Below are 9815 nucleotides of genomic sequence, written 5' to 3'. Positions count from 1 at the left end.
GAAAGGGAGGAGACTCGCCATTTGCTAAGGGGGCTCTACCCAAAAGGGCTTATTGTTCCAGAAAGAGTGAACCTGTAAAGCAGTTGTCCTGAGGTTTCTGGGTCTTGCTGCTTGTATGTTAAAGCTGTGATTTTCTGTTCTTGACAAGGTCATACATTCCAGGAACGGCAGAGCCCCCAGGAGAAATGTGCTTATTCCTGTCTTCTTGCCTCTGGGGAGTATGGAGGAGCCTCCCAGGCTGTGGTGCTGATGAGAAGGCATGACACGCAGAAAGAATGGAAGGCCCCTCTGTCTACTTCTGTGCTGCTCAACGTTTCTCCCTCATCAGCTGTTAATATGTATGTGCCATGCTGGGCATCCGCAAAGGAATGGAAAGAAAGTGGGCCACAGCAGGACCTTCATCTTGTCGGGGCCTCCTGCTCCAGGCTGTGGGTCACCTTTCTCCTCAGGAAGAGTACACTGGCTCATCTTGGCAAAGGTGGCCTGGGATGTCACCTGGCTGGATTCTGTGGGTTGCTTAGGGAGGGGCCCTCGTGAATAGTAACCAAGAGTTGGACTGATTCTAAGTAGGTCATTGCTGGTTCTTGGTACAAAAGGAATCTTACTGCAAGCAGTCCAACCCTCCATGTTTAAATTGATTGCATGGCCAACCTGGCTTGGGCTTAGATGCAACTTCTTTGGCTTCAAATACATAGAGCTTTTGAACCAGAAAGATGATCATTTTAAGTGAAGGAGACTGACGCCTGGAGTGATGGGTCACAGCTAATCAAGGCTTGAGCCAGAGGCAGAAACCCAAGTGTGCAGGCGACCCGTCCAGGACTTTCTCCAAAGCCATGGAGCCACTGAGGGACTCTCTGCCTTCTCTGAAGATGTCGAATTAACCCTCACCAACAATAGTTTTTTTTTGAAACCTGGGAAGAGGAAAATATCATATTTCAAGTAGAGAGCCGCTCATTTTCTTAACCTTGTATGTGGACAAATTTGACATTCAAACCAAGAGCCACCTGATAGGAGAGCAATACTTCTATAGATAGAAGCCCTTAACAAAAAGCTGCTTTGTAAAGCAAGTAAACAGGCTGGCGCTTCAGAAGAAAATTAATGGATAATGAAAAAGGGGGCAATTATTCTACCAAGAAGCCTGTATTGATATTACATTACAAATGGGACCAGGAGACTTACTTTGTGAATGAGGGGGGTCTCTCTCTCAATCTTACCAAAAATTTCCTCTAAGTAGGGAAGTTTGAGAAAACCAAATATATTAAAGAGGTCAGTCAGAAGGTATACCGACCTGGATATTTAGTCATCTTCCAAGTGGCATTGCTCATGTGGGACAACAATTGTCCCTGTCTCACATGAAGTCAGAAAATGGTTTGAATTTAAGATTTTGCAGTATTTCCATAGGGTCTCTTCAAGGGAAGGGAGTGGGACAGGCAAAGCCTTGGTTCCTCAATGCAGGGATTTCGGTACGAGGAAATGTCACTCAGAGCCAATATGTTGAGGAGGAAATCGCATGAACCCACATAGTCATAAAATTATGAATCTAGAAAGCCTTTAGAAAAGACTGGGTCCAATTGCCTCATTTTACAGGTGAGCACAAGAGAGAGAGAGAAAGAGGGAGAGAGGGAGAGAGAGAGAGAGAGAGAGAGAGAGAGAGAGAGAGAGAGAGAGAAACCGTTCATCCGTATTGTGCATTGAGCAGTCACGTCTAGTATGAAAGCACACTCTACTCCGATGTACTCACTCCCAACAATAGCATGACGGGAAAGCATTCTACGTGGGGATTATTATTAACTAACACAGGCCCATGGACGCTAACAGGCACTCCGGAATTATTTGAGAATCCCTTGAACAAGCTATGCCCCGTCTTCTTCAGCCCACACCCCAGTCCACCCCATCCAGGAAGATATCAATGAACTACATGAGTTACGTTGACTGTGGAAGACTCTGGGTGGAAACACACTCAATGTCCTGTTCACAAACAAGTGACTTGGTCAGGTGGCTCAGGGAGAAACCGGTCCTAACAGGATCTAAGGCAGATGCTTGGTTAGAAGGCTTACTGCATCACGATCCTTGGCAAAGTTATGTAAATTCCTTAGACTGAATTTAGGCTTACTTTCCCTTAGATTTAATTTAGACTTAATTTTCTCATCCATAAATTCAGGAAAATAGAGCCTACCTCATCGGGTTGTTGTAAGCACTAAATGAATCAGTGTAGGTAAAACACTTACATAGTACTTGCCAAACAATAACTGGCCATTGAAATGTTGGCGGTTTTTATTAGAGTGACTGTGAATTCACGCACAGACACAGACACACACAACACACACACACACACACACACACACACACACACACACACACAAGCAAACACACAGCTGTGACTGTGAGTTTGGCTGTAGGTATTCTCACGGGAGTTAGTTCATTGACTTCTAAGTAAAAGCGTTACTTAGGGGTATCAGCCAGCAAAATCTGCCGAGCTTGCCATTGAAGGATCTTTTCGTTCGATGTTACCGTGGTTGTAATATGTAGATTCCCGCCTGGGAAAGAGTGTACATCATAGGGTTCAATTCAGGGCACACGGCATCCAAGCTTGGCTCCCCTTTTCTTGCCTACTCCATGAAAAGTCTTCCCTGATTAGTCCAACCAGAAGTGCCGATTCTCCCCACCTGATTTCCGATCATATTTATAACCTACAATATTTATTGTGTTATGTTGTTTGTTTAATTTTAGTCTTTTTGGGTGCATCTATTTTCTTTCCCGGATAAGACTGTAAACCGATGGGGGCGGGATTACTCTTGTTTGTTACTCAAAGCACAGAGCAAGGTGCCTTGCACATAGAATATATTCAATAAAGTCCTTTGATTACACAAAGGTTTGATGATTAATGGCTTTTCTAATTCCCAAATGACTCTGTACTTAATTAGCAACCTCAGTGGAAGTGACCTATTTCTACAAGCATTGCCTGCTTGATCTTCATTCCTGTAAAAGATGTTGCAAACTGCCTTTCACTTATTCTTTCTTATGGTCAACATTTCCCCCGGTAATATTTAAGTGGAGGTTCACATGACATTTGGGGGTTGGGAAGATATGTAGATAGAAAACACTAGAAGTGAGACTATTTGGTGGTGTAAAGGACAATCCAAACTGGCTACCTGTCCAAAGTCAGATCACGTGATGTTTCCTGCAAGGGGAGACTGTCTTCTGTGTCTGAATTCCCCAAGGCCATGGCCAGAGACAGAGCTCGGTAAGAATTCCTTGCTCCAGTCACTAAAAAAATAAAACAAAAATCTCTTTGGTGCTAAGATACGGATTAGATCATGATTTACTGATCAATTTCCCAGTCATTTTCTTTCCCCCAGGTTCAACGTCAGTACAGGCAAAACCATGCGAGCCTTTTAAAATTATCGACAACAGTGGCACAAGTTTGCATTTTTATCCCCCGGGTTCCAATCGCACCAGTGCAGGACACGTAACACAGGATCTCATGCGATCATCTGAGATACAGATGAGAAATTAAAGGACAAACATATGACTCATTTTACTGGAGATGCTTCAGACAAGAGAAACCTGTAATTTCTCTCAGGTGTGCTTGACGGACCCATTGTTGAATGAATCACAGACTTACACAAGCCTTGAAACGCCGGGCAGTTTTACAGTTCTCAGGTTGGCCTCTCACAGCAAAGGGCTGGTTTGCACCCGGGCCTTCTGGATATCCCTTTCAAAAAATGGAGAAGGATCATAGCCTCTGAAGGGGGATCGTGGGCGGTGCCAGGGCAAGCACTCGTGATGTGGGGTACAGCAGTGGTAAGCTCAGCGCCGACCTTCCTGCCAGGCTGGAGATCTCCTGGATGCTGTGAGTACACATGCCACACCAACACCTTTTTTTCCTGCTGGAGACAGGATTGTTTTTGCGTGTATTCCAGAATGGAGAAAATGTGTGATTGATGGTATTTTCTGGAATGCTTGATTATGTAGGCCGCTTTCTTAACTTTACTTAGGAATTGGCTAGCTGAAGCTTGGAGTATTTCCTGAATCCTTTGAATTTGTTTTTCTTTAAAAAGTCGTTTGTCAGTCTCTAATTGCTCACTCCTAAGAGTGCAAATGCAAAACACCTTGTCAGGCAATTAGACTCTGTTCTCTGATTGTCCCCTTGCTTGATAAATTGGATGAGCAAACTAGCATTCAATTCCCTTCCTTTAGGCTGGATGTAAAGCTAGATGTGTTTTTTTTTGGTTCGTTAGTTTTTGTTATATAAAGCAGTTGTTAGCAGTTTCTTCTTTTAGTGGGGCAGACAAAGCTGTCTTTATATCAACTTACAGGGAAATATTTCCTTCAGTTAGAAGTTGCTAAAACTTTTCTGCAAAGGCGTGTCCCCTTGTTTTGCATGGCCCAAACTATAGCACTTAATGGTTTATATTTCTTATACTCTGAGGACAACTGTGAGAGTGCAAAAATGTTGCATCGTGAGGTGGGATTTTTTTTTTTTTTTTTTTAGCGTCAGCACTCCAGTGAGGCTTCTTCATGGAGCTGAGCAATTGCCTGGTATATCAATTTCTTTAAAATCATATATATATCAAAATAGTTGGTGAGATCTTGAATGCCTTCCAACTCTAAAATTATGTGATTCTTCAAACTTACCGGAGTCTGAATCCAGCCTGCAATTCTCTGAAGTTACGAGCTACAAAGAGATTGGCGGGAAGCCAGTAAAATAGATGAGGATGAGATGTTTCTGATTCTAACAGATCTTTTATATCTTTCTTTCTTCCAAGGCTCTTAATGAAACAGCTCATCCATGGCAAGGGAGAACTGGTAAGAGTGACTGCATATATTCTGTTATTGAGGTCAAGAAACGCACAAACAACTTCTTTAGCTGTCTGACTATATAATCAGGGTTCTAATTACATGAGTGGAGTAGATGGAGCTTACAGTGATGAAATTAGGCTGAGGGGAGCAAAACATATACACACATACACCTCCCCCAAAAATGTGGGTCACCTAACTCTAAGTTCCTCGCCCGTTAACCTTTCAGAACTGGTCCTTCCCATCAATGGGATTGGCCAAGGAGTATGAGGTGATTTGTGACTTAGAAGGTTAACAAATAAGTAAGAATACCCTCTCCCTCTCGCCTTGGCGTGAAGTTCAATGGAGAGAAACACTTTGGGAAAGTGTCCACTTAGTGTACAGACATTCCCATCCAGGTCACCTTAGGGTGTTTTGCATGAAGGGTTTTGAGAGATCACACCTTTCGACATATTCCGTCCTCCCTGACTGCAGTTGCGGTTCCCAGGCTGTACATTTTCTTTGTGAGTCCTGATGCCAGCTCTCACTCAGCGTGTTCAGACAGGTGGGGAGTGCCTCAGTCTGTGTGAGTCATCTCCTACACCTCCATCAGAAATACGCTCCCGGACCCACACCAACGGATTGTACTTTTCAATTTCAACTCATTCAGAATCTCAGCTCTAAGTACAAGGAAGATGGGATAAATAGGAGATGCTTGCACTGCCATGCCCATGGCAGACATCACTAATCTGGCATAACATTGTTTCTTGCTGAACTTAGATGTGACCTTACGATCCTTTTTCACATAAGGCTCTAGGTAGTACAATAAAGATGAGAACCATAGGATGCCGAGAACAATTGCTGCTTAAATTACCACGTTCCAAAATTATCTAGAGTTGCAAATAGCCTTACCTGCCCCTCTGAGATAGAAAAGGGGTCTTGTGGTTTTTAAAACAAAAACTTTAGAAGTTGGCATTATTCTCTGCAGGGGTCATTCACTCATTCATTCGTTTATCCACCAATGTGTATGAAGTATCTCTTATGTGTCTTATGCTCTCCTGAGTGCTGGAGGCAGGAAAACGTCCCTCCATGTTCACCTCCTTACTAATGGTAACCTGATTTTTTTTCCTATTCTAGGTGCAGCCTAATTTCTCTCAGGCTCTGAGGCTGAAGTGCCAAGTCTTGTGCTTTCTCATCATTAGAGTTACAACAGCGGGATGGGAGGCTCCCACTGCTGAGAATTCTCTGAGATGTAGCTCCTGAAACACACTTCTTTCAGGTCTGGTTATATGTTCCTTTAAGCCTCTGAGGCCAGACAATGCTGTTTTCTCTCTGTTAGAGCAGAGAGCCTGGATTCCATTCAGAGAGAATGCTGTTTACTACCACGTGGAAAACAAATAGATGGTAGTGGGTAATCACACATTTTTTTATAATGACACACAGAGAAGGGCAGGTTACGGAAGGAGGGAGGAGGAATTTGGGACACTACTTTTATAGGTCCTGAGAAGCTGCCATTCCAGGTTGCTTGTTGCTTTTATCTCTGAAATGTCATCTTTCAAACACTTTGGGAACAAGCTATGGAGTTTCCTTTATTGAGCGACTAATGTAAAAACCAGAGGGAGTTTCTTTGTAAATGTCAGATAACTCTTTGTTTACCAAATAACCACAGATAGTCTCAGGCAGGAGTTCTTTGGAATCATGTTTTCTCTTTTTTATTCTCCATGTGTGAGTCTGTCTTTCCTTCCCTTGTGATCGTCCCAAACTTCTGATCTCCATCCCACCTGTTCCTGAGAATGATGTTGCAGAATAATTCTGACTCATTGCACAGATTAAAGATTACCTGTCTATTGCTGCTTTTTTCCAGGATTCATGAAAGCCAGGCCTATTCCTCTCTGATGGGTCACAGTGTGAGTAACTTAAAGGAGCTCCTATGAGGGGATTGGCACAGGGACTGGCATGTGGTAGGTGCCCCGTCAATATACCCGGTGTCTGAGTCTGGATAGGTTAATGTGTTACACTCCAAGGTGACATCTTGTCCTGGAACAGCAGCCTTAAATTCCCCCATAGCACTCTTTTTAGTTTTTTCAAATCTAAATTTTATTTTATTAGTTTCAGATGTACAAAACAATGTAATCGACATTATGCTAAGTGAAATAAGTCAGACGGAGAAAGACAAACCCCATAGCACTCTTGAGGATCAAGTACATTTGGTAAAACCTGGGTGACACTGTCTTTTTATTGGGAGAATTCTCAGAACCTTTGCTGTGTGTGTGTGTGTGTGTGTGTGGGGGGGGGGTGCTGGTGGTGCTGGTACACATTGTTTCCCAAACTGATCTAACCACGGAACCCTTGGTCTTTTGTGAGATCAGTGCTTCACAGACACACACTTCAGGACATAATACCTTACCCAGGTACAATAGACACCAAACTGTATATTATTTTCCTACTAAGAGTAGAGCAGGCAGACTTTCTGAATTCATGGAACATTTAAGTTGGTGTGTACCAGTGTCCTCAGTGTTAGGGTTTTCTTTCATCTTTTATTTCTTTAACTTTGGTGCCTGCTACAAACTGTTGGTAAACAAATGGTGGATAATACTGGGGGTGCCAAAAATGTATACAAGTGGACACTTTGGTCAACATTGCTCAAGTAGTGGTTTACCATAACCAGAAGTGTCTGGACGCTGATGGTAACCACTTTGAGCACCTCTTATAATTGCAGAAGTCAAACGTGACTTGCATTCATCTTTTGTTATAGGTATATATTGAGTATTAAATTTTAATACAGTTTTCTTAAAATGTGTATACATTTTTTTGGTCCCCTCTGTATGTGTCAATCCCAGGTATGAATATACATGTTACAACACTATTCTGTCAGGATTACGGCTTCCTGTTTTGATCCCACCCCCACTGTGTACTAAGATCTTGACTGATTGATTGATTTTTAATGTTCAACATTTATTTTATAGATGTACATTTGGGGTCCATAAGAATGTGAGATCCTAGGATCTTGATTTAAATAGTCAGTGACAGTTCTTCCCATCAGTGTTTTCCTTCCACCAAACCCAAGGGATTTATGGAACTAGAGATTTCACGAAGACACAATTTTTTGATAAATTGAACATACTGTAGAACCAGAAGTTTATAAATGGTATAAAGATAACTTAAGCATAATGTACATAGAATAACTCTGGATTCTCCATGCAGGAAAGGATCTGGTATTGACCCCAGCCACTCTTCACTAGCAAATAGCCAGAACAGTTGGTCTTGGTTAGGTTCACACTGGAAAGTTTCTTCTGAAGGTTCTGTCCATGTTTTGCTGATAGTCTTCAGGACAATCCACACTCTTCTTGTCACATTTAACTTAATATTTTTGGATTTTGTGCCCTTGTTCTTTTCTTTTCCTCGTTCTTTCAAGAGATAACTTACTACTTGAAGACATGTGCTAGGTGTTGGTACTTTCATTGTACTTGCAGACATTTTTCAGTTTGGAATTATATAAAACTCAAAGTTCACTTTAATTATTAAGTCTTTTATCAATGATAACTCTAAGAAAGTGGGCTTCCTCCATTCTGTTCTATAAAATAGCAACCTCTGATTATGAATTAGGCTGGCAATGCTTCTTTTTTAAAAAATTTTCCATTCTCACAGCCCTTAAGCTCTGCTCCTTGTCTGCTCTGCAGAGCATTCTGGCTTTTGGCCTTAGCTGATGGGAGGGCTTTCATTCAACTCTCTCTTGTAAGAAGAGACATAACCCAATTGGGGCTAATTTGAAAACATTATCCATCTGACCCCTGCCTGCCAATCAAACTGGGCAAAAATAAAAATGTAACTCCTCTTGGGTAACATTGTTCATCACCCCCCAAACCCCCACATCCATATATTTATAGTAACTGAAGGAAATTTACCATGTAATTATCATACCAAATGGTATGTGGGTTATATACAGCAGACTGTAATAACATGAACGATCAAGTAGCAAATTAACCGAGACCTTCCAAACAGCCAACACAAACAGCCAAAGTTTGTGTTTTTTTATGGTTATGTTTATGGTTTTATATTGCATATATATTTCTGCTAGTAAATTTTTTTTAAGTTTATATGAGCACATGAAATATATCATTATTCTATAATGTTCCACAAAGAGCATAATGATCTACAGAAAATGCCATGGTTATTGACCCTTTACTCCTTGAACACCTTCAGGATCTGTGGACTTAGAGAGGGTTATACTGAAAACATAGAGAGTAAAAGTGGTCCTTCTCTGATGCCTTAGAGAGCAGGCATTATTATTTATAAATGTCTGCCTTTTGGCTCACCTTCATCCATTTAACTGTGCATTTCAAACCATGTTCTCCAGGTTGAGGAGAATTGCATTTATCCTCAGCATCAGTCCTATTATTTGGTCCTGAATGTAGGTATCTTTTCTCCCTGATACAGGTACCTGGGCAAAGAGATTTCAATAGAATTGTGAAGAGTAATGAAAAGAAAGGATCAAAATGACCACTTCAGTGGGAAAAGTGAACGATTTTCAACTTGATAATGAATCTTATAGTCCACAATTCTGTTTTCCAAATTGCAGGTTACAGTCCATTTGATAGTTGTGAATTCAATTTAGTTTTGTGAATTCAGTTTAGTGGGTGGCAACCAATTTTTGAGACACTGTCAGATAGAATAGAGTGGAATACAAGATAAAAATCATGGGCATATCTGAATGTCTTGATAGGTATTTTTTACAAAAGGTTTTTAAAATATATAAATTACATATTTTTTTCAGTTTATATAGGGATACCCATCTATGTACATATATATATATATATATGTATATATATATATGTGTGTGTGTGTATATATATATATATATATATATATATATATATATATATTTGTCTATACATACTGAGTCACAATGTAAGATCTGTTTCTTATTGTGTCATGGTCAAAAATGTTTGAAAGCCACTGGTATATAAGTGAAACACATGGATACATTTAAGACAACCTATACTGGTTCTTCTGGTATTTCCTTTTGTAATCATCAC

The sequence above is a fragment of the Rhinolophus hipposideros genome (assembly GCF_964194185.1).
Source record: "Rhinolophus hipposideros genome assembly, chromosome: 3".
In the NCBI taxonomy this organism is placed as follows: domain Eukaryota; kingdom Metazoa; phylum Chordata; class Mammalia; order Chiroptera; family Rhinolophidae; genus Rhinolophus; species Rhinolophus hipposideros.
The sequence above is the reverse complement of the archived record's forward strand: the minus strand, read 5'-3'. Positions refer to the sequence as shown.